The sequence below is a fragment of the Kogia breviceps genome, chromosome 5 (assembly GCF_026419965.1).
Source record: "Kogia breviceps isolate mKogBre1 chromosome 5, mKogBre1 haplotype 1, whole genome shotgun sequence".
NCBI lineage: Eukaryota > Metazoa > Chordata > Mammalia > Artiodactyla > Physeteridae > Kogia > Kogia breviceps.
Window position 1 is genome coordinate 40,176,183 of NC_081314.1, and position 25,571 is coordinate 40,201,753.

Consider the following 25,571-nt stretch of genomic DNA (forward strand, 5'->3'; position numbering starts at 1 on the left):
AAAAAAAAAATCTGCCTGCCAATTTAGGGGACCACGGGTTTGAGCCCTGGTCTAGGAAGATCCCATATGCTGCAGAGTAACTAAGCCTGTATACCACAACTGCTGATCCTGTGCTGTAGAGCCTGCAAGCCACAACTACTGAGCCTGCATGTCTAGAGCCTGTGCTCTGCAACAAGAGAAGCCACCACAATGAGAAGCCTGTGCACTGCAATGAAGCGTAGCCCCTGCTTGCTGCAACTAGAGAAAGCCTGCTCACAGCAATGAAGACCCAACACAGCCAAAAATAAATAAACGATTAAAAAAAAAAGACACATTATGTGGATCCTAAATCTAGTCTATGTGTGGAAATTTGAAAGACTACAGAGAGAAACCTTCAAGGAAGTGTATGAGGAAAAGCTGACAACAAATACCTTAGTCATGGTGGAATAGGAAATGGCTGGAAAATATACAACCCATCTTCAAATTCGTGAAAGTTTATGACAAGAGTGTAAGTTGTTCAGCCAAGACAGAAGTACATGTCAAAGAATGTATCTGATAAGTTCAGTTAAATGATGAAATCGGTGGTTTAGTAGGATAGGTTAGTAGGTTAGTAGGATAGGATCAGGCAGTTTGGGTGACCATGGTGTTACCGGGCTTCCCTGGTGGCGCAGTGGTTGAGAGTCCGCCTACCGGTGCAGGGGACACGGGTTCGTGCCCCGGTCCGGGAAGATCCCACATGCCGCGGAGCAGCTGGGCCCGTGAGCCGTGGCCGCTGAGCCTGAGCGTCCGGAGCCTGTGCTCTGCGACGGGAGAGGCCACAACAGTGAGAGGCCCACGTACCGCAAAAAAAAAAAAGTTAATGGGGTGGAGCTTCCCTGGTGGCCCAGTGGTTGAGAGTCTGCCTGCGGATGCAGGGGACGCGGGTTCATGCCCCGGTCGGGGAGGATCTCACATGCCGCAGAGCGGCTGGGCCCATGATCCATGGCCGCTGAGCCTGCGCATCCGGAGCCTGTGCTCCGCAACGGGAGAGGCCACAACAGTGAGAGGCCTGCGTACAAAAAAAAAAAAAAAAAGTTAATGGGGTGAAGGACTTAAGCAGAAGCATGACAGGATTACTTGTGCAACGACAAGGTAGTTGTTCTTGCCAGAAACTTAGTTTTTGTGGAATATGTCATGATGGTAGAATGAACATTACAGTTTCCATAATTTCCTATGTCACTTTGTAGAAATGGGTCCCCCGGATGACTGGGAGCAGATATTAGGGACATTTTCCAAGAATCTGAGTTTTTGTTTTTTAAAAATTTTTATTGGAGTATAGTTGATTAAAAAATGTTGTGTTAGGGCTTCCCTGGTGGCACAGTGGTTGAGAATCCGCCTGCCGATGCAGGGGTCGCGGGTTCGTGCCCTGGTCCGGGAAGATCCCACGTGCCGCGGAGCGGCTGGGCCCGTGTGCCATGGCCGCTGGGCCTGTGCGTCCGGAGCCTGTGCTCCGCAACGGGAGAGGCCACGGCAGTGAGAGGCCCGCATACCGCAAAAAAAAAAAAAAAAAAAAAAAAAATGTTGTGTTAGTTTCAGGTGTACAGCAAAGTGATTCAGTTATACGTATACATGTATCTACTCTTTTTCAAATTCTTTTCCCATTTAGGTTGTTACATAATATTGAGCACAGTTCCCTGTGCTATAGAGTAGGTCCTTATTAGTTATCTATTGATATTTTATATATAGTAGTATGTATATGTTAATCACAACCTCCAAGTTTATCTCTCCCCCACCCCCAATAACCGTAAGTTTGTTTCCTACATCTGTGACTCTTATCTCTCTTTTGTTAAGTTTACAGACTACTGCTGGGGCCTTTCTGATCAAGTGGCATGGAGCCCTTTTGTTGTTTCTTTGTTTTGCTTTTTTGTTGTTTGTTGTAAGGGATGAATAATTATTCCTGAGAATTTGGAAAACACAGCAAAGCAAATAAACCTCCCTAAACTATTCTAGTCAGCAGTAAATGTTGTTCATTTCAGTGTGTGATATTCCGGTTCTCTATTAATGCATATAGGCTGCAAATTTTTGCAGGATAACATGCTGGAATACCTTCCAAAGTCTATTTTTAGACCATGGAGTCTTTAGTAGAAGAGAAAGGTTCAGTAGTTCTCATCTGGCAGCTGAAAATCCTGGGGAGGCATGGATTACTTTATAAGGGTCTTCAAATCCACACGCTTATCAAACATTGTCTGTAGATTGAACAACTTAATATGTTGCACACACATTCAACCATTGGGTAAACATACAAATATGCTATTCATTGAGATTAATACATGCAAATGCATTCACAAGCCCCACTGAATTTAGAGTAGCTTGTTGCCATTAGTTATTTCTTTCAGTCAATGAATATTAAATAACTTCAACGGTTTTATGGGTAACAGATGTGCTGATGTTCCAAAGGGGTTCTTGTGCTTATAAAGGTGAAAACAAAAATGCAATGAGGGAAGGAGTGCAGAGTCATTGCTGTTTCCACCATGTCATACTTCAGCCCACACTGGTCACATGTGCCCAGGACACCTCTTTTGCCTTGGATTTTCCCATTTAGATCCTTTCATTAAGAGGGAGCAAATTGCTCACATTGTTGGGTGATCCTTCTTCCAGTTGGATTAAATTTAACTGGCTTAGCTAAATCCAGAAAAAGAAAGATTTGATTATCAAAGCAAAAATATCATATAAATATACCATTAATTGTAAAATACGGAGATGGTGATTTTTACCTTTTTGCCCCACAGTGACCCCAAGGATACTATGGCTGAACCCCAACCTTTGCTACTTACTTGAAATGTAGTCTTAAGATTTACTCTCTTAGTACAATCTGTCCTATTTGAAGAGAGCAAACCAATAACTTGGAAAATGAAAGGGGTTTCCTATTTGCCATTCTAAAGAAAAAGTTATCTCACACTTCATTACTTTTCTTTCTCCAAAGTTGACTCTTACTTGAAATCATATGGTTGCTGGTGAAAGATGATTTCCTGAATATTCCATAAGCAGGATGTGTTAAAAGATACCCCTTCCCAGCCAATTATTTTAGTTTAGTTTGTTTTAGTTTGGCTTCTGTTACTTAGGGGCGGAAACTGGCCCTCAGGTGAAAGATAAAGCTCTCCTCTTCCACTCCAGTAAATTCCAACTTTAAGCGCATTTTTAAAAAACATCTTTATTGGAGTATAATTGCTTTACAATAGTGTGTTAGTTTCTGCTGTATAACAAAGTGAATCAGCTATACATATACATAGATCCCCATATCTCTTCCCTCTGCGTCTCCCTCCCACCCTCCCTATCCCACCCCTCTAGATGGTCACAAAGCACCGAGCTGATCACCCTGTGCTGTGCAGCTGCTTCCCACTAGCTATCTGTTTTACATTTGGTAGTGTATATATGTCCATGTCACTCTCTCACTTCGTCCCAGCTTTCCCTTCCCTCTCCCCAAGTCCTCAAGTCCATTCTGTACATCTGCGTCTTTATTCCTGTCCTACCTCTAGGTTTTTCAGAACCTTTTTTTTTTAAGATTCCATATATATGTATTAGCATATGGTATTTGTTTTTCTCTTTCTGACTTACTTCACTCTGTGTGACAGACTCTAGGTCCATCCACGTCACTACAAATAACTCAATTTCATTTCTTTTTATGGCTGAGTAATATTCCATTGTATATATGTGCCACATCTTCTTTATCCATTCATCTGTCGATGGACACGAATGTTGCTTCCATGTCCTGGCTATTGTAAATAGTGCTGCAGTGAACATTGTGGTACATGTCTCTTTTTGAATTATGGTTTTCTCAAGGTATATGCCCAGTAGTGGGATTGCTGGGTCGTATGCTAGTTCTATTTTTAGTTTCATTGTAGTTTTGATTTATATTTCTCTAATGATTAGTGATGTTGAGCATCCTTTCATGTGTTGGTTGGCAATCTGTATATCTTGCTTGGAGAAATGTCTATTTAGATCTTCTGCCCATTTTTGGATTGGGTTGTTTGTTTTTTTGATATTGAGCTGCATGAGCTGCTTGTATATTTTGGAGATTAATCCTTTGTCAGTTGCTTTGTTTGCAAATATTTTCTCCCATTCTGAGGGTTGTCTTTTTGTCTTGTTTATGCTTTCCTTTGGGTGCAAAAGCTTTTAAGTTTCATTAGGTCCCATTTATTTATTTTTTGTTTTTATTTCCATTTCTCTTGGAGATGGGTCAAAAATGATCTTGCTGTGATTTACGTCATAGAGTGTTCTGCCTATTTTTTCCTCTAAGAGTTTTATAGTGTCTGGCCTTACTTTTAGGTCTTTAATCCATTTTGAGTTTATTTTTGTGTATGGTGTTAGGGAGTGTTCTAATTTCATTCTTTTACATGTAGCTGTCCAGTTTTCCCAGCACCACTTATTGAAGAGGCAGTCTTTTCTACATTGTATATTTTTGCCTCCTTTATCAAAGATAAGGTGACCATATGTGTGTGGGTTTATCTCTGGGCTTTCTATCCTGTTCCATTGATCTATATTTCTGTTTTTGTGCCAGTACCATGCTGTCTTGATTACTCTAGCTTTGTACTATAGTCTGAAGTCAGGGAGCCTGATTCCTCCAGCTCCGTTTTTCTTTCTCAAGATTGCTTTGGCTATTCAGGGTCTTTTGTGTTTCCATACAAATTGTGAAGTTTTTTGTTCTACTTCTGTGAAAAATGCCATTGGTAGTTTATAGGAATTGCATTGAATCTGTAGATTGCTTTGAGTAATATAGTCATCTTCAGAATATTGATTCTTCCAATCCAAGAACATGGTATATCTCTCCATCTCTTTCTGTCGTCTTTCATTTCCTTCATCAGTGTCTTATACTTTTCTGCATACAGCTCTTTTGTCTCCTTAGGTATGCTTATTGCTACGTATTTTTATTCTTTATGTTGCAGTGATAAATGGGAGTGTTTCCTTAATTTCTCTTTCAGATTTTTCATCATTAGTGTATAGGAATGCAAGAGATTTCTGTAAATTAATTTTGCATCCTGCAACTTTACCAAATTCATGGATTAGCTCTGGTAGTTTTCTAGTAGCATCTTTAGGATTCTCTATGTATAGTATCATGTCATCTGTAAACAGTAACAGTTTTACTACTTCTTTTCCAATTTGGAATCTTTTTATTTCTTCTTCTTCTCTGATTTCTGTTGCTAAAACTTCCAAAACTATGTTGAACAATAGTGGTGAGAGTGGACAACCTTGTCTTGTTCCTGATCTTAGAGGAAATGCTTTCAGTTTTTCACCATTGAGAATGATGTTGGCTGTGGGTTTGTCAATATATGGCCTTTATTATGTTGAGGTAAGTTCCCTCTGTGCCTACTTTCTGGAGAGTTTTTATCATAAATTCGTGTTGAATTTTGTTGATAGCTTTTTCTGCATCTATTGAGATTCTCATATGATTTTTCTCCTACAATTTGTTAATATTGTGTATCACATTGATTGTTTTGCATATATTGAAGAATCCTTGCATTCTTATGATAAACCCCACTTGATCATAGTGTATGATCCTTTTAATGTGCTGTTGGCTTCTGTTTGCTAGTATTTTGTTGAGGATTTTTACATCCATATTCATCAGTGATATTGGCCTGTAGTTTTCTTTTTTTGTGACACCTTTGTTTGGTTTTGGTATCAGGTTAATGGTGGCCTCATAGAATGAGTTGTGGAGTGTTCCTCCCTCTGCTATATTTTGGTAGAGTTTGAGAAGGAAAGGTGTTAGCTCTTCTCAAAATGTTTGATAGAATTCACCTGTGAAGCCATCTGGTCCTGGGCTTTTGTTTGTTGGAAGATTTTAAATCACAGTTTCAATTTCAGTGCTTGTGATTGGTCTGTTTATATTTTCTATTTCTTCCTGGTTCAGTCTCAGAAGGTTGTGCTTTTCTAAGCATTTGTCCATTTCTTCCAGGTTGTCCATTTCATTGGCAAAGAGTTGCTTGTAGTAATCTCTCATGATCCTTTGTATTTCTGCAGTGTCAGTTGTTACTTTCTTTTTCATTTCTAATTCTGTTGATTTTAGTCTTCACCCTTTTTTTCTTGATGAGTCTGGCTAATGGTTTATCAATTTTGTTTACCTTTTCAAAAAACAAGCTTTTAGTTTTATTGATCTTGGCTATCATTTCCTTCATTTCCTTTTCATTTATTTCTGAACTAATCTTTAGGATTTCTTTCCTTCTGATAACTTTGGAGATTTTTTGTTCTTCTTTCTCTGATTGGTTTAGGTGTAAGGTCAAGTTTTTTATTTGAGATGTTTCTTGTTTCTTGAGGTAGGATTTTATTGCTATGAACTTCCCTCTTAAACTGCATCCCATAGGTTTTGGGTCGCCCTGTTTTCATTGTCATTTGTTTCTATGTATTTTTTGATTTCCTGTTTGATTTCTTCAGTGATCTCTTGGTTATTTAGTAGTGTATTGTTTAGCCCTCATGTGCTCATATTTTTTACAGTTTTTTTTCTTGTAATTGATATCTAGTCTCATAGCATTGTGGTCAGAAAAGATACTTGATACGATTTCAATTTTCTTAAATTTAACAATGCTTGATTTGTGACCCAAGATATGATCTATTCTGGAGGATGTTCCATGAGCGCTTGAGAAGAAAGTGTATTCTGTTGTTTTTGGATGGAATGTCATATATGTATCACTTAAATCCATATTGTTTAATGTATCATTTAAAACTTGTGTTTCCTTATTTATTTTCATTTTGGTTGATCTGTCCATTGGTGGAAGTGGGGTGTTAATGTCCCCTACTGTTATTGTGTTACTGTTGATTTCCCCTTTTATGGCTGTTAGCATTTGCCTTTTGTATTGAGGTGCTCCTATGTTGGGTGCATAAATATTTACAATTGTTATATCTTCTTCTTGGATTGATCCCTTGATCATTATGTAGTGTCATTCTTTGTGTCTTGTAATAGTCTTTATTTTCAAGTCTATTTTGTCTCATATGAGAATTGCTACTCTAGCTTTCTTCTGATTTCCATTTGCATGGAATATCTGTTTCCATCCCCTCACTTTCAGTCTCTATGTGTCCCTAGGTCTGAAGTGGGTCTCTTGCAGACAGTCTATATACAGGTCTTATTTTTGTATCCATTCAGCCTGTCTATGTCTTTTGGTTGTAGCATTTAATCCATTTACATTTAAGGTAATTATTGATATATATATTCCTATTACCATTTTCTTAATTGTCTTGGGTTTGTTATTGTAGGTCTTTTCCTTCCCTTGTGTTTTCTACCTAGTGAAATTCCTTTAGCATTTGTTGTAAAGCTGTTTTTGTGGTGCTGAATTCTCTTAGCTTTTGCCTGTCTGAAAAGGTTTTAATATCTCCATCTAATCTGAGTGAGATCCTTGCTGGATAGAATAATCTTGATTGTAGGTTTTTCCCTTTCATCACTTTAAATATATCCTGCCACTCCCTTCCGGCTTGCAGAGTTCCTGCTGAAAGATCAGCTTTTAACCCTATGGGGATTCCCTTGTATGTTATTTGTTGCTTTCCCCTTGCTGCTTTTAATATTTTTTCTTTATATTTAATTTTTGAATAGTTTGATTAATATGTGTCTTGGCATGTTTCTCCTTGGATTTATCTCTGCACTTCCTGGACTTGACTGACTATTTCTTTTCCCATATTAGGGAAGTTTTCAACTATAATCTCTTCAAATATTTTCTCAGTCTCTTTGTTTTTCTCTTCTTCTTATGGGACCCCTATAATTCGACTGTTGGTGTGTTTAATGTTGTCCCAGAGTTCTCTGAGACTGTCCTCAATTCTTTTCATTCTTTTTTCTTTATTATGCTCTGTGGTAGTTGTTTCCACTATTTTACCTTCCAGGTCACTTATCCGTTCTTCTGCCTCTGTTATTCTGTTATTGATTCCTTCTAGAGAATTTTAAATTTCACTTATTCTGTTGTTCATCATTGTTTGCTCTTTAGTTCTCCTAGGTCCTTGTTAAACGTTTCTTGTGTTTTCTCCATTCTATTTCCAAGATTTTGAATCATGTTTACTATCATTCCTCTGAATTATTTTTCAGGTAGCCTGCCTATTTCCTCTTCATTTGTTTGGTCCGGTGGGTTTTTACCTTGCTCCTTCATCTGCTGCATATTTCTCTGTCTTTTCTTTTTCTTAACTTACTGTGTTTGTGGTGTCCTTTTTGCAGGCTGCAGGTTCGTAGTTCCTATTGTTTTTGGTGTCTGCCCCCAGTGGGTAAAGTTGGTTCAGTGGATTGTGTAGGCTTCCTGGGGGAGGGGACTGGTGCCTGTGTTCTGGTGGATGAGGCTGGATGTTGTTTTTCTGGTGGGCAGGGCCATGTCCGGTGGTGTGTTTTGGTGTGTCTGTGAAATTAGTGTGATTTTAGGCAGCCTGTCTGCTAATGGGTGGCGTTGTGTTCCTGTCTTGCTAGTTGTTTGGCATGGAGTGTCCAGCACTGTAGCTTGCTAGTCATTGCATGGAGCTGGATCTTAGCGTTGAGATAAAGATCTCTGCGAGAGCTCTCACTGTTTGATATTATGTATGGCCGGGAGGCCTCTGGGGGTCCAATGTCCTGAACTCAGCTCTCCCACCTTAGAGGCTCAGGCCTGACACCCAGCTAGAGCACAAAGACCCTGTCAGCCACATGGCCAGGTACGTGGGGAGTTTCTTGCTTTTGGGGAAGCCTGAGGTCTTCTGCCATCACTCAGTAGGTGTTCTGTAGGTGTTGTTCCACATGTAGATGTATTTCTGATGTATTTGTGGGGAGGAAGGTGATCTCCATGTCTTAATCCTCTATCATCTTGAACATCCCTAAGCACATTTTTTAAGCTTAATAAAACGCTCTTTACCCCCTCTACACCTTGCTTAGCTTTCTCTTTGTAAATTACTTGAGTTAATATCCCTGACCCTCTCTGTGCCTGAGTTTGCTATCAGTTTAGAGCCTCATCCTCATCATTTCTCTCCTTTGACCCATTCATTTTTATTCTGCATGTGCTGTTCATTGCACATGCAATGAACATTGCACGTGCAATGTTCATTCTCCTGTGTTTCATCACAGGAGAAGTGAGGGTGGTTTAGAGAATGATGGACATTTCCTGGAGTATGCTCAGCTCCAAAGAGAAGTCATTTCATCCCTTTTACTTTCAGCATTTAGAGATGGGAAGCAGTCTCCTAAAATGTGGAGACACAGTGAGTTACTCAAAATAACTCAAGGGATTTGATTTTGAGGCCCATTCCCTCCTTCCTACTTGCTAGAGGGGCACAGTGGATGATACAGGGAATTTTCATTCTGTTATTATTCTGAAGGCTTGAAGTCTTGTTTCTTCTTTCTGAGCTTTTTTTTTTTTTTCCTTTGACCCCATGGCATATGTGGGAATCTTAGTTCCTTGACCAGGGATCAAACCTGGGATGCCCCTTGCATCGGAAACATGGAGTCTTAGCCACTGGACCTCCAGGGAAGTTCCTGAGTTTTGAGCTTTTTAACCTATAAAATGGAGCTAATGTTATTCCCAGGTTGTTTGGGTCATGAAATATCACACGTGCTATAAAAATATCAGGAATTCTTACTGCATCAAAGATTTTGTGAGAAAGCTGAAGGCAAAAGCCATTTATTTTATTTTATTTTATTGTTTTTTTTAATTTTTATTTTATATTGGACTATAGTTGATTTACAATGTTGTGCTAGCTACAGGTGTACAGTGAAGTGATTCAGTTATACATATACATATATCTATTCTTTTTCAAATTATTTTCCCATTTAGGTTGTTACAGAATATTGAGCAGTGTTCCTTGCGCTATACAGTATGTCCTTGTTGTTTATCTATTTTATATATAGTAGTGTGTATATGTTAATTCCAAACTCCCAATTTATCTCTCCCCCTCCACCTCTTCCCCTGGTAACCATAAGTTTGTTTTCTATGTCTATGAGTCTGTTTGTTTTGTAAATAAGTTCATTTGTATCTTTTTTTTTTTTTTAGATTCCACATATTATAAGCAATATCATATGGTATTTGTCTTTCTCTGTCTGACTTATTTCACTTAGTATGATAATCTCTACGTCCATCCATGTTACTGAAGTGGCATTATTTTGTTCCTTTTTATGCCTGAGTAATATTCCTTTGTATATACATACCATGCCTTATTTACCCACTCCTCTGTTGATGGACACTGAGGTTGCTTACATGTCTTGGCTATTGTGAATAGTGCTGCAATGAACATTGGGTTGCATGTATTCTTTCAAACCATGGTTTTCTCCAGATATATGCTCAAGAGTCGGATTTCTGGATCATATGGTAACTCTATTTTTAGTTTTTTTTTAATTAGTTTCTTCATTGTAGAAGGAGATCATGAGTCCGGGTATGGATTCCCAGCCATAGTAGCTAACTATATGACCTTGGGCAAGTTATTTGATCTCTTTGTATCTCAGTTTCCCTGAGCATAAAATAGAGATGATCATAGTAACTACCTCATTAGGTTAGGAGAGTGGAAAGCAACAATCCACATAAAGAGTTCAGTGTGGTATTGGGAGAATAGCAAGCTGCACTTGAGGTGAGGTGAGGATGCTGGGTGAGAGGTGAGCTAGTTACTCACTGTCCAAAACGTCCACTCACCCAGCCTCATAGCACTTGGGATTCCAATTCTAGCCTCAGCATCTGTCAATGTTGCCATGTGAAACAAACCTTAGTGATCACTCCTGAATTGTCCAAACAAAGGTGTGTTGTGGTGGTGAGCCATCATTTCTGCACGTATGTCAAATCAAAAAAAAAAAAAAAATCAAAGTGTTCATAGGTTGCTTTCATTTTTTTCCTAGAAGTCATAACTTAAAAAAAAACATTAAAAGAATGTGAATTGTCTAAAACTGAGCTTACACTCTCTTTTATTTCTCTTAGGCTAAGGTTTTCATTTCAAGCAGTAACTGCAGTGCTGTGTCTTTAGATGTACCTGTGTGAGATGAAAGCCCATCTACATGGAAGGGGGCTTGTGGAATTTGTAGATGGGGAGAAAAACTTGGCACCAGATTTGAGCCACAGTACAATGAAAGTCTCCTTTTGTTAAGGTTTTTCTCAGCTGCCTGGGGTGGTTTTGAGGGGCAGTCTTAGGAAATGGGGCAGCTCCATGGGGTGGGGTGGATACTCAGACCTACTAGTGAGTGCTTGCCTGTTCCATACCTGATTCCAGGCTGTAACACAGCAGAGAGAAGAACCCAGTGGTCCTGGTCCCCCAGTGTGGGGTGGGTGGGAGCAGTTCCCTCAGCCTTTCTTCCTGGTATGCGTCTCTCTGGCTTCTCTTCCTTCTATGGTGTCATAGGCCCTGTGAGGTCTTGGCCACCACCTCCCTGAGAATGTCCCCATCCCTGTTTCAGTCCTTGGATAGCATCCTTCTCAACCTTCTTAGTGAAGAGTTACCAGGTCTGACACCTGGGTGTCAGCCTAGACCAAGTTCTACCCATCGTCCCTCCTGACTATTTATAGGAGACTATGTGCTCAAATACAACTTAAAATGGATTCAGAGTAGTTTATATAGGCTCTTGTGTTGATGTCCCATGACTTGACTTGAAATAATTGGAAACATCCTGGGATTTCCCAAGCAGAAAGGACAAGAATCCTCCTCTCGTCATTTTCTAGCTTGGACGTATGTTTTCTGTGTCCTGTAGTACGATGCCTTCCCTATGGAGTGCTTTCCCACCTGATTTCAGATATAAAGGTGGATGAACTCTGCTAGTGCCAAAGGCGTTATCTAAACACAGCCACGTGACTTGGTGAGTGATACTCACCCTTCTCCACTTTACTCTTCTGAATTCCTTGTTCCTGGGTTGTGCACCACATCAGAAAGCTAAACAGGCTGCAAGAGACCCAGTTTCATCCCCTGGCCTTCTGTAGATGGTACATAACAAGTAATAATAAATAATAAACAAATAGATCTGCTGGTGAAGGGGTTCTGAACTAAGTCAACTTCATGATTTGAGAGAAGTCATATAAACCACTTGAATTTTTAGAGCAAGCATACTCTGCATTTTACAGGAGAGGTTACATTGAGTTAGTTTTTGAATTAATGGTGCAGCACTGTCAGAAATGTGGCTATGACGTTTACCATATCCCAAAGTTAATTGATGGAGATTTTTCTGAAGTCTGTGGGATGTTAAGTATCTCCAATTCAACAGGTTAACTATGCACATTTGGTCAATATATGTTGTCATGCTGTCACAGGACAAAAGCAAACACACGTACTGATGAATGAAAAATATTAAGATGGAATTAAATGGACCAAAATAAAATGTAAGCTCTTGACTAATGTAGCTAGATCAAAAGAAGAAAAGTAAAATGTGGGATTATGCAAATTACAGCACTTGGCTTCTATTTCTGTTTTCTCATAAAAAAAGAATGAAGGATGCTCTTTAAAATTTCCAAATGAATGGTATATTTTAAAACAAGTTTTCTCAAAGAATATAAAATGCTCTCAGTTACCTCAGAAATTATTGCTGTTAAAATCCAGATTCATTGTGAAAGCAGTGCCCATGTTCTTTCGTACCCATATACCTTGCACAGAGTTTGCCATTCAGTAAATATATATAATAAACATTTTTAGATAACTAGGTGGATTTATAAATGCATACCAGACCTCACAACCTGGAAGTCCCACAAGTACTTCAAACTGAGCGATTTTTAAAACTGAACTCAAATTTGCTCCTTTTTTATCTGCTCCTTCCATATTTTCTCAGTGAAGAGTCACCAGGTTTGACCTGAGTGTCAACATGGACTGATTCCTAGTCATTGGCCCTCCTGACTATTTCTCAAATAGCATGTGCTTAAATAGAATTTAAATAGGTTCAGAGTAGTTTTTTTGTTTTTGTTTGTTTGTTTGTTTTGGTACGCGAGCCTCTCACTGTTGTGGCCTCTCCCGTTGCGGAGCACAGGCTCTGGACGCGCAGGCTCAGCGGCCATGGCTCACGGGCCCAGCCGCTCCGCGGCATGTGGGATCCTCCCAGACCGGGGCACGAACCCATGTCCCCTGCATCGGCAGGCGGACTCTCAACCACTGTGCCACCAGGGAAGCGCCAGAGTAGTTTTATATTGGCTACTGTGTTTATGTTTCATGACCTGACTTGAAATAACTGGAAACACCCTGAGGTACCACAAGGAGAAAGGACAAGAATCCTCTTTAATGCTGATTTGTGTATGTTTTCTGTGTACACTAGGAGAATGTCTTATGTACAGAGTTCTTCCCCGATTTCTATTGCGTATAAGTAATAGGTTGGTAGATACCATTCAGGTAGAAAGAAACTTGTGTCATTTTCTTAAAATAAATGGCGACTTTCAGGTATAGCCTGGAAACAAAGCCAGAGATTCTCACAGTCAGGTCTGCAATGTGATACCGTGATCAATAACTTGCAGCTGACAGACTGGCAGGACTGTGAGTCTGGCTGGGGCTCTCAGCCCTGGGTCTTTGCAGTGGCTCTGGGTACCACATCCCCCTTCTTTCGGCATTTGCCACCTTCAGCCAGATACACAATCTGCCAACTACCCACCGCCTTCCTGGCGCTCCAGAAAGAGAGATGGTCAGAAAAGCAGCTAGTGGCATGGAATCGATTAATCCCCAAATTCGTTTGCCCAGAATATTCCAAGCTGTGTGAAGAAGCCCCAGTGAGGGTTGTTTCCATTTTTGCCAAACAGAAATGAGACTGGAGGTTTGATAATGATAAGCATAAAAGTAAAGTTAAATGGAATATTTTTCCTTACCTTGTTGAATATATATGTATATATATTATATGTACATATCTACAGGTACTGAGATTGACAATTAATAATTATATACAAAGCATACAGGAAAGTTATTTTAATTTTTCTGCATTTAAATTCAAAAATATAATTTATATTTTTAAAAATAGAGTGATATAAAATGCTTTCATGGTTGTTTCTTAGGAAGGGCTAAGCTCTTACTCTTAAGTGTTCCCCTTCTCATTTTCATGGTGAACACGTCACCTTTAGGAAATAATGGTGGTAACTGGCTAGGCAAAATGTAGCAACCCTATGTCAGTCCTTGGTCTGCTTCATTTCCAAATTGTACTCTGCTGTGAACAGTGGGCTAGAAGCATGGTTTTGAAAGGTGGTGGTCTAGGCTTCATTGTAGGCACTGCCCTGGATTCACGTGTGGAACGGAAATGTTTGCCACTCAGAATCACGGTATAAAGTAGGAGCTGGGTAAGGTGTCGGAGTAGACTAGGAATGACACTAGTCTAGGAGTCAGGGAGCATGGATCCTCATTCTCGCTCCATCACTGATTGGTCATGAGAAAAATGTATATTTTTCTTATCTCCCCATTAGAAACAAAATGAAAACTAGAATTCCTCTTCCATAAATTTGTGGGTGGACTTTCTATTGACAACATGTCTGCTGGCCTATAACAAGTCCAAATAGAGTTGATGAGAAAAGCTTTTAATGAATATGGGATAACATTGGATTCTTGGCCTTGGGGAGCCAAAATCTGGACCACTAGAACCATTCACTGGCATATGCATTCAGTCATCAAACATCTGAACAGGAAGGCACAAAGTCCTCAAGGATGGACATTCTGTGGTATTGTAGGTTTTTGTAGGAGAGATGATGGCAGGTGGTGGCCTTGGTGCGATCACAACAGCCAGCATGACTTTTCTAATGAATAAATCAGACCATCTTGCTTCTCTGTGTAAAATCCTACAATGGCTTTTTATCATGCTTAAGATAAACCCCAGCCCCCTCCATGTTCTGTGAGGACATCCGTGGTCTGGCCCCCTCCTGACCTCCCTAAACCTCACTACCACCCTGCCCCTGCCCACCTGGCTTCAGCCACACTGGGCTTCTCACTCTTCTCAAAGAAGCTGAGGGTGTCTCAGGATCTTAGCACATGCTGTTCCTTCTGCCTGGAACACTGTTCCCCCCACCAGCTTCATAAATCATTTCTCTGCTCAAAAGTTACCTTCTTGGAGAGGCTTCTACCAACCCTTCTATCTGAAATAGCACCCCAGAACACTCCTTTTATTCTGCTTTATTATTTTATGGAAGAAATGTCAAATATGCTTAAATAGCCCATATTTTTAAATTGAGAAAGGGATGCACAGAGCTTTAGTATTAACTGAAATTGATGGGGGAGCCTTAGGTTTTTTCCATAGGAATCTGAATCTCCTGGTTCTTACCATTTCAATTTTTTTCTTCTTATATGAGTCCAAAGTTATCAATAAATTGTGGCTATTGTCCCAAAGTTTCAAGAACTTTCCCAGTAAAAATATTCATGGAGAAAAAAATGACATGCATAAGTGCTCTTTTTGAAGTTTCTATGTTTAGGAATCCTGCTAAGTTGCATTTTGAAATGTATGTCTTCTTTATTTAGGGATTGACTATGTCTTTATTTCTCAAATAAATAAAAATAAGTTCTGATGGGAATTTCTCCTGGATGAGGTCTAATGCCATGGGCAGAGATTGTAAATTTCCCAATGGGTCTGGGACGTAGGATTTTACATTTTATTCGTTTGCTGGAAGGGTATCCCAGAAATGTCACACACACATAAGGTACTTCTGTAGTTTCCTTAAGCCTCTCTCACCCCAACTCACAAAAGTGCAGTTTCTACTCCACAGCTCGGAGCTGTTCAAACAATTGACCTTTTTACACCTTCAAAGCAAATGCCTGCCAAAAGCCTATGGGTAATATGCAAACATTCTTTGGGCTTTGCATTTGGTAGAGGAAACTATAGGCGGCTTCTCCCTCTTGGTTTCCAAGAACTTTTATTTCACTGTGATCAAAAGAATCAAAGTATGTTCCAGCCCAGAGAGAGAACCTATTTTTGCATATCTCAAAACACAGATTTCCAACAATTTCAGACAAGTATCCTAATCTAGAAAGATGACTTTATCTTTCCTACTTCATTATTAATCATCGAGTTTTCTTTTGGAAGCTAAAACCCAGAGGTAACATTGGACAGGTAAGAGAAAATCTGTTCTTTTGTTCTCTCAAAAATGTGTTTTTGGGCTTCCCTGGTGGCGCAGTGGTTGGGGGTCCGCCTGCCGATGCAGGGGGCGCGGGTTCGTGCTCCGGTCTGGGAGGATCCCACGTGCCGTGGAGCGGCTGGGCCCGTGAGCCATGGCCGCTGAGCCTGCGCGTCCAGAGCCTGTGCTCCGCGGCAGGAGAGGCCACGGCGGTGAGAAGCCCGCGTACCGCAAAAAAAAAAAAAAAATGTGTTTTTGTCACTTACATGCTACACAAGACAATTTAAATACTGTGGTCTAGATCAGGCTTTTAAAAAAATAGCTTTTAAGGGAGTGAGAAAGAAGTAGGGAAAGATTGGAAGGTGAGATATTAATATATAGTTTCTGTTCTCATTGGCATTTACTTGTTCTTTTTATTGTTCTTTTGTGTTTATGGAAGTTCTTTTTGACAGGTAATCTGAGATCACAGTAAATTGTGTTAACAAATGTAATTATAGGTGTTGATTTTATGGTTAAAAACGTAATATTGAATATGTAGTTTTAACAGGGAAAGCAATTTGAAAATGAAGGCTGAATTAAATGTACTTATGAGAACATGGTAGCACGTGAAATCTCTCTTCCTCACATCTATTCTTGCCTATTGGATATTGCCTATCCAATAGGCAAGAATAGATGTAAACCGCATCAATTCCACTCAGCAAGAGATGATATTCCATAATGTTGATGAACCCAAGATTATGGATTGGCAGATATGGGTCAAAATCAAGGCTGTGTCACTGACTCAAGCAAGCTTTTCTGAGCTTTCATTCCTTCATCTATGAAAGGGAAGACAGTCGTTCCCACCTCTCTGGGTAGCTCTGAGGGTGGGATAGGATGATGCAATGTGTATAGAGCATCTGGTCCAAAGTAAGGGCTAAATAACTGTCAGCCACCACAATTATAATCATCATTGTCATCACTATATTATCATTAATGTCAATCACTGTCTGATACTAGAGTAGAAACCAGCTGGCTGATGAACCTGGTATAAACAAAAGTATTTCTGAAATGGGCAAAGGCTCTTCAAAATGTAAACAAAATGATTCATTTAATAAACCAGTCTGTGCAATGTGTTTACCAGAGTTAGCAGTTAACCACACCCATTTTACACCATAGCCAAGTTATACAGTTAATACCGAATCCATTCTCACTCGGGACTTGGCAAAAGTTTTGTAACCACTCCTTCTTCTTTGTTCAACCCATTTATTTTATGTTCATTTTTTTTTCTCACATGCTACCTAGAATTTAGATCCCTCTGGACATTACCTGTATCCAAGTATCACCACCTTTCCCTTGCAAACTCTAAATGCATTCTCTTTCTCCTTTGCTCCCCTCCCAGTGCATACACACATGTCACCTGCAGAAGAGAACGTCTTTGGTTGCTCTCTAGTCACCTGGTTTTCTGCATGACTAAATTTCCTTTTGTTTTTTTTCCTGGTGGTGAGGAAGAGCTATTTATTTTCCCCCAGGAAGTCCTGTCCTTGAGATGGGAAAATACGCTTCCTGGCCGAGTACCTCTGGAAAGACAGTCCCCAGCCTGGAGAAGAAGCAGACACCCCCATTGGTGGTGGCACTGTTCACTCTAAAGCACCCCTGGGCCCGTGCACTGCCCCCACTCAGGACACTCACACCGGGGGCATTGCTACCCCAGTGGGGTGGGTCTCCCCTTCCATTGCAGTTGCACGTGGTGTCCACCCACAGAATGTCAGCATCAAAACCTTGCTGTTTTTCCTCCTTCTACATCAATTATTTCCTATTTCTCTTTTCCATTGTGTTTACCCCAAACAATGCAAAATCTGAGATTTCCTAATTGACACCCTGTGTTTCTCTACACAGGCGTTCTGCAGCGTGTACGAAGAGCGACACACTAAAACAATCCTGGCTGCATTTTTTTTTTTTTTTTAATACCAGTTCAACCTGGGCAACTCACTTTGGGGGATCTTTTATATTCTAGTCATACTTGGTTCCTAGGCATGCTGAGGAGTCAGCTACACCTTTGGGAAATGGGAGGAGAGTCGGAAAGACCAAGATCTGGGAAAGGGAAACTCAGGAGGCTCTGAGGCTTCCCTTGACCCATCCAGGAAGGGGACGGCAGTTCAGGCCACACCTATAATAGGGGCATGGCAGACACTGGATTGACACGGGGTGGCATTAGCGTCACAGCCATCTCGTCTGTTGGGTAAGTTGCAGCACAGGAGGCAGCTGGACTCTAACTGCTGGCAAAGCCAGATGTGAGCATTTGCAGCACCTCAGTTCCTGGGGACCCAGCAGAAGCTCTAGCAAGATCTAGAAATATGAAGAAGGGCAGTGACAAGAGTAATCCGGGGCTTGCATCCCCAAGGAGCAGGGAGGTTCCTGGCAGGGGTGCCCCAAGGCTTTGTAGAATGCAGATCAGGAATGAAAGCGCAGCCATTTTCAAAGGTCTGGTCCAACGTGGACGGGCTGTGGCTATGGGGACTCATGGGTGCCGGAGGCTTCTGCCTGTTGAAGCAGAGAATGCATTCCTGTCCAGCCCAGGGGTCATCAGTTCTTCTGGGCCAAGAGAGAAGCCACTCCGGCTTCCATTTTGTATCCTAACACTTATTTTACAGAGTTGGGATGCTCACTTTTACTAAAATACCTGCAACAGAATTTCTGGGGAATAAACCTCTGTTCTTACCTTATGACACTTTGCCAGACACATCTTGGTGCCGGCTCTTCGGGCTGTTTTCTGAGTGTCAGGCATGGTGAAGTCTGACAGAGGCTGAACCTCTGCCCACATGGCTTGTTCCTCTCAGCATTTTCTCAGGATCCTTCTAGCTGAAGCACCTGTCGTGGCCTTGCCCCATTTCTGCTGGTGAATCAGCCAATGTAGACAGTTTGCCTAAGTTATTCAGAGGGATCATGGCTGGACGAACAATTCCCTTAGGAGCTCCCGCCAACCTTTTAAAAAATAAAGTTGGGAAAGTGCCAGCCCTCTCTGTGAAGGCTTTGCATTTTCTGATGGTGGCCAAGGAACCAAAGGTGAAAGCAGATTGCTTGGAACTGGTCAGTGGAGCTGGTTCCCATGGCATCAAGTCAGAGAATCAGTCCACGTGCCGTTTAAAAGACCAGACAGTGTCAGGAATTGTGTGAGTTGGTAGGAAAATCTTGACGGTGTCCTGGCCTTGAGCATGACGTGTGCTGCATCCGTGCTGACAGTTTTCTATCTCTTTTCTGACAATTTCCAGTCCTTTGCTCCAGCTTTCTTACTGACATATTTAGTTCAGAATGAACTTGATATTCATGTGAAATTCAGAACTCTGATTTTCCCTGTCAGCAGCTCTCCATTCCCCACACTGGAATATTTACAGTGGCTCAAATGTACTCTTTTGCCTTCTTGACTTTGCTGGAGTGTGTGTGTGTGTGTGTGTGTGTGTGTGTGTGTGCTTCCTAAAATGATTCCTCTCCTGAGTCTCTGCTTGTCAAAGGGCTTCTCATCTTACTAGCCTGTATCCATGGACAAATCATTAAGCTTCTCTGAACCTTAGTTTCTTTAGCTGTAGAAGGAGGCTAAGCAATTTACAATGGTGAGGATGGGCTTGGTAATGCTGCATTAATAAATAATCCCCAGATCTCAGTGGTTTAAAAGGACAAAAGTTGGGGAATTCCCTGACAGTCCAATGGTTGGACTCTGAGCTTTCACTCCCCGGGGCACAGGTTCAATCCCTGGTCAGGGAACTAAGAACAAGCCACGTGGTGCAACAAAAAAATAAATAAGGACAAAAGTTTATTTCTCATTCATGCTATGTGTCCAGTATGTATCAGTGACAGGATCTGCTTTTCCCAGTTACTTATTGACCCAGGAAGGTGGAGGAGGGGATTAAAAGGGTCCTTAATTCTCATTGAAGTTCTGCTCAGAATTCATTCACCAAAGTGATCACATGGCCACAACTAACTGTAAAGAGGGTGGGGGCATGGAGCCCTCCCCCTCCCTCAAGGAGTGCTGACGATTTTCTGAAGCACTGTGATGACAGCACACCTCCATCAAGGCACATGGTAAACCCTAGAATATCATTCATACATCTGTCAGGCAGAGTCACTATACTTCCTCTTTGCAAGGGCCAGCATCAATCTGGAGATAAGAGAGAGACAGAGCATACACACACACACACACACACACACACACACACACACACACACACACACACACACAGACAAAGAAGTAGCTAGCGTGAATTCTACACCAGTTCAAATACTACCTTAACCAGTTACTAACTCTGTGATCTTGGGCAAATTAACGTCTCTGGGCGTCAATTTCTTCACCTGGCAAATGGGGACAGCAATTGTAAATTCCTCCAGAGGTGATTATACATGTTAAATGTTAGTGATTGTGGGCTTCCCTGGTGGCGCAGTGGTTGGGAGTCCGCCTGCCGGTGCGGGGGACGCGGGTTCGTGCCCTGGTCCGGGAGGATCCCACGTGCCGCGGAGCGGCTGGGCCCGTGAGCCATGGCCGCTGGGCCTGTGCGTCCGGAGCCTGTGCTCCGCGGCGGGAGAGGCCACAGCAGTGAGAGGCCCGCATACCGCAAAAAAAAAAAAAAAAAAAAAAAAAAAAAAGAAAATGTTAGTGATTGTGAAATTATCAGATAGAGTACCTGATGCCATATATGTATTTACTTATTAAATAGAATACAACTGGCTTTTTTTTCTTTTAATATTAAGATGTGGTAGACATATATATATATATTTCCGTGTGTATGTTTGTGCTTATATGTGTGTGTATTCATCTTGTTTTTAAACATAGCTACATACTATTCTGTTTTTTGGCCATATCTTAATTGCCGTTCAATTGATTAAAACTTCCTGTAGTACAATTCAAGAAGACCATGGTTTCATGCATCTCCATTCATTGACCTGTTTCCTGCCTTACCCCCCTCAGACGTAGGGTCTAAAGACTGTGTCTAATGCCATTTGGTGGGGAAGTATGTCCAGATTTACTGATAATTTAGTCCAGTCTCTCTGTTATGACATCTTTATCTGGTGGCAAACATTCCCTTATGGTTGTATTGCCAAAACTTCCCCCAAATAGAAAGTACCATGTTCTTAGGTTTGGCCCCAAATGGTCACTTTCCCATTAATGGACTCAGCTGTGGTGTAGGAGCCACACAGACTCTACCCCTTGCCCTCACCAGGTGAACGCCACGCTTGACCCCTTCGCTGTTCCTTGCAAAGCTTGGATCTGATCTGGGTGCCATAACATTTGCTGAATGATATAGCTGTGACTTCTTAGTGCTCCCTGTTCCTTAGGGTCACTTCACCTGCTTCTTTTAATTTTCAATTTGAAGGCCAATCTCATTATCCTGTTTCCATTTCACTCATGCATAGCCTTTTTCTCTCCTGCAACCCCCATCTCCCCAACTTATATTTCTTGTTTTATGTGCTTTATAGCTTCTCCTGTATACACCAATATCATAACCACAAGTAAATCTTTTAGCTCAGAAAAAAATGATCAGCTGTACATCCCAGGCAGGATGATCACTTGATGAGCTTTCAGGGGAGAAGACTCTGGAAATGGGACTCTATACTCAAGAGGTTTATTAAGAAGTACCTTTGGGCTCAACATTTGTGGATGAGATGGGATGGGCTGGAGAGAGGAAGAAGTTTAACTGTGATGCACGCCCTGCAGCAGCCTCAGCCAGCCCCATAGCTGCTCAGAACTGTCCCAGATTGGGCCACTGTGACCAGGACTTTCTCTCCTACATCGGTCAGTCATTGGATGTAGGCTCTTCCTGGAAGGCAAAGTCACTCTACCATGGACACAGTCCCCAAAGGGGAACCTGTCCATTGGCATCCCAGTAGCTGGGACAATCCCTCCATTGCAGGGCCGTGTGGGTGGCACATCACAGGGTCCACTGCAGAGCAGGACAGGACATTGGGAACCAGAGTCCAATCCCTTCCTCTTACATAAGCTCAGAGAGAAGAGGACATTCCCCGCCCTCTCCTGCCATCCTACCTGTGTGGGTGATAGCAGGGTTAAAGGTCTTACTGTGTTTTGCTTTCCTTTCATTAGCCTTTAAGGTTTTCATACAGTCCTTACTTGTTTCTGCTTTTGCTGTCCTTGCCATAATCTTTTCAGAATACTTTCTTTTTGTTGCTATGACAATCCATGCATCTTCTGTATTATAATTTCTCTCAGTATGGTCTCAGCATCCCTTTTCCTCTAGCTCTGAGGGGATAAGATGAGTCCAAACATGAGCTTGTTTAATAAAATTCGGGCTACTCTGTGTGACACCCTTTCCCTTTTCTTTGAAGAAGTTGCTTTTGGAGTGGGCGTTCCCCCTGTCTTTCTTCTGTCATCCCACAGATCATCTCCATCCTTCCCACTCAATATTGCCTGGCAGCAAGGGGGACGGGAATAGCACGGAGAATGGGAACCCACAGAAGAGCTGCAGCCTCCTCCCCCTTGTATACTTGCGAGCTGAGCTGCTAACAAGTGGCAGAATTGATTCATTTGAATTTCATCTTCTTTCATTTCCTCTGCCTTCCCTCTGGTGCTGGTGATAATAAGGGGTGAAAAATGACCTGGGACCCAGGAGGTAGATGAAAGAGAGAACCGGGGTTGAGAGAATCCAGAGTCTGACTAATCAAACATTAGCCCTTGGCTCCTGTACCCTCCCGCAGGTGTATCACCTTGTGGCCACGGAGCAGAGCCTCCAAACAACGAGACATTCCCAAAGCCGTCTCAGAAAGGATGCCTGTCAGGGTGTTAACGCTATAGAGACACCTCATTGAAGCTTCCATCCTGGTCACCGCAGAAAGAGGGTCAGGTACCCCAGGTCACCTGGGAAGACATAACATGGAAGTTTTGTGATAGATTAGGAGGAAAGAGGTCTTTAAAAATATGTCCACAAACAGACACCCAGGTATCTGCCCTTCTCAAGTCAGCAGATAAGAGTAGTTCTTCCCTGCAGAGGATAACAGACATATTTTTTATTTTTATTTATTTTATTTTATTTTTTTATTGAAGTATTGTTGATTTATAGTGTTGTGTTAATTACTGCTGTATAGCAAAGTTATACATATATATATATATACACACATATACATTCTTTATATATATATATTGTTTTCCGTTATGATTTATCACAGGATATTGAATATAGTTCTCTGTGCTATACAGTAGGACCTTGTTGTTTATCCATCCTATATATAATAGTTTGCATCTGCTAACCCCAAACTCCCACTTCATCCCTCACCCCTCCCCCTCCCCCTTGGTAACCACCAGTCTGTTCTCTATGTCCATGATTCTATTTCTGTTTTGTAGATAAGTTCATTTGTGTCATATTTTAGATTCCCCATATAAGTGATATCATATGATATTTTCTCGGTCTGACTTACTTCACTTAGTACGATAATCTCTAGGTCCATCCATGTTGCTGCACATGGCATTATTTCATTCTTTTTGATCCTGAGTAGTATTCCATTGTCTATATGTACCACATCTTCTTTATCCATTCCTCTGTGGATGGACATTTAGGTTGTTTCCACAGACATACATTTTAAATAAAGGATCACAGAAGGAAAGGTGCTTGCTGCTTTATTGTGCTGGGGGAAAAGTCAAGTCTCATCAGGGAATGTCTGCCAGCATCAGCAGAGAATAATGACCTTTTCCAAACCACCCCAATCATCACTGCTGAGAGTAGACTTTTCAGTCACTCTCTCCTACTTCTGCCTACAGAAAGGCAAGCACAGCCCCTGCCATATATAATTGCTGATCTGCTGGAACAGATCTACCTGGATCCCCAAAGAGATAAGAACCTACTACGTGGCTACTAGAAGAGTCAGCTCTTCCTGTGGTCAAGGCCTCGGTTTTCCCATCACGGGATGAGTGCCATCTGCTTCTGCAGCTGGAGAGAGCTCAGTGTCTCAGTCCTGCCAGGGTGGCCTTGATTCCGGGGAATTCCCTGCCGCTGAGCAAAAGAAGACCTCGTAGACTCATAGACCCTTCATCTCCCTCAGGGCCGATGATTAGGTGAGACACGGCACAGGCAAAGAGGGAAATGCTGCGAATTTGAAATGAAAAATACAGTTGGTACAGATTCAGTCTCTGTCTGCCACTGCTTCCCCAGAAATATTTTACCTTCGTGTTTTGACTATGTGTTTCCGAAACTCGTAGGCCAGGCCAATGTCACAGGCTTCATGACAGTGTGTCTGGGAGACTGGGCCCCATCTCGACGTGTTAAACACAGTGAGCCCTGCCAGGGCCCCACCTCCTGCGACTGTGGCCGTGCCTGGTTGTCGTCCTCCTGATCTTGCTAGATGCTGGTTTTCTTTTTTTTGTTGTTTGCTTTTGTTGTTGTTGTTTGTTTTTTTTTTGCGGTACGCGGGACTCTCACTGCCGTGGCCTCTCCTGTTGCGGAGCACAGGCTCCGGACGCGCAGGCTCAGCGGCCATGGCTCACGGGCCCAGCCGCTCCGCGGCATGTGGAATCTTCCCGGACCGGGGCACCAACCTGTGTCCCCTGCATCGGCAGGCGGACTCTCAACCACTGCGCCACCAGGGAAGCCCTTTTTTGTTTGTGTTTTTAACATCTTTATTGGAGTATAATTGCGTTACAATCGTGTGTTAGTTTCTGCTTTACAACAAAGTGAATCAGCTATACTTATACACATGTTCCCGTATCTCTTCCCTCTTGCGTCTCCCTCCCTCCCACTCTCCCTATCCCACCCCTCTAGGTGGTCACAAAGCACCGAGCTGATCTCCCTGTGCCATGCGGCTGCTTCCCACTAACTATCCACCTTACGTTTGGTAGTGTATATATGTCCATGCCACTCTCTCACTTCGTCCCAGCTTACCCTTCCCCCTCCCTGTGTCTTCAAGTCCATTCTCTATGTCTGCATCTTTATTCCTGTCCTGCCTCTAAGTTCCTCGGAACCTTTTTTTTTTTTTTTAGATTCCATATATATGTGTTAGAGGCTGGTTTTCTTGAATTGGTCACTGTCTTCTCCATTTCCTCAATGTGAAAAGCTACCTGTTTTCATTTTGAGCCTGACTGCAAGAGAAGCAGCTTACACTTAATGGTGCTCTCTCTCTTCCTGCGTTTCTACATGGGTTGCCATGTAGATGAAGGTGGGGGGGAGTCTGCACCCCATCAGGCTCTTAGGTTCTTGAGAAACTTCTGCTTTGTTTTCAGCCATTCAGCCCTTCACTGAGCAGAGAGGTCCTGAGCACCTTCTGTGTCATTGGCCCCAAGACAGCCCTGGGGATGATTACACCCACCCACGCCTGGGCATTTGCTCTACCCTGTCCACCCTCCCACCTGTTACTTTAGGAATTGCTGAGGTGGAAAGGGTAAAAAGGAAAGAAGTGCTTGGTATGTGGAGGGGGGGAGTGGTGTCCCCCTCATGCTTAGATCAACTGTTTCTATGTCAGGGAGTTGGGAGACCAGCCCAGACTCCCGTCCCTCCCACTCTTACATCCCGAGACCCTATGCAAAGCAAAAAGCCGCAGGTGGGGTAAAAAGAACACACTGTCACCTGACCAATCATTATTTCAGCTGAATATGTATAAAACTTGGTTTAATGCAATAGCAGTTTGGTCACAAGTCCTGAAACCGTCCTATAGGCAATGAAGTTTGTGACTGCAGCTTAATATTATGACGGT

At 42.0% G+C, this 25,571-nt stretch overlaps 1 protein-coding gene across 5 annotated transcripts in view; it reads left to right on the top strand.

Annotated features, from left to right (window-relative positions):
- The window catches only part of LRRC3B (leucine rich repeat containing 3B), a 98,711-nt gene that overhangs the window by 53,446 nt on the left and 19,694 nt on the right, over positions 1-25,571 (top strand). The window lies entirely within an intron of this gene.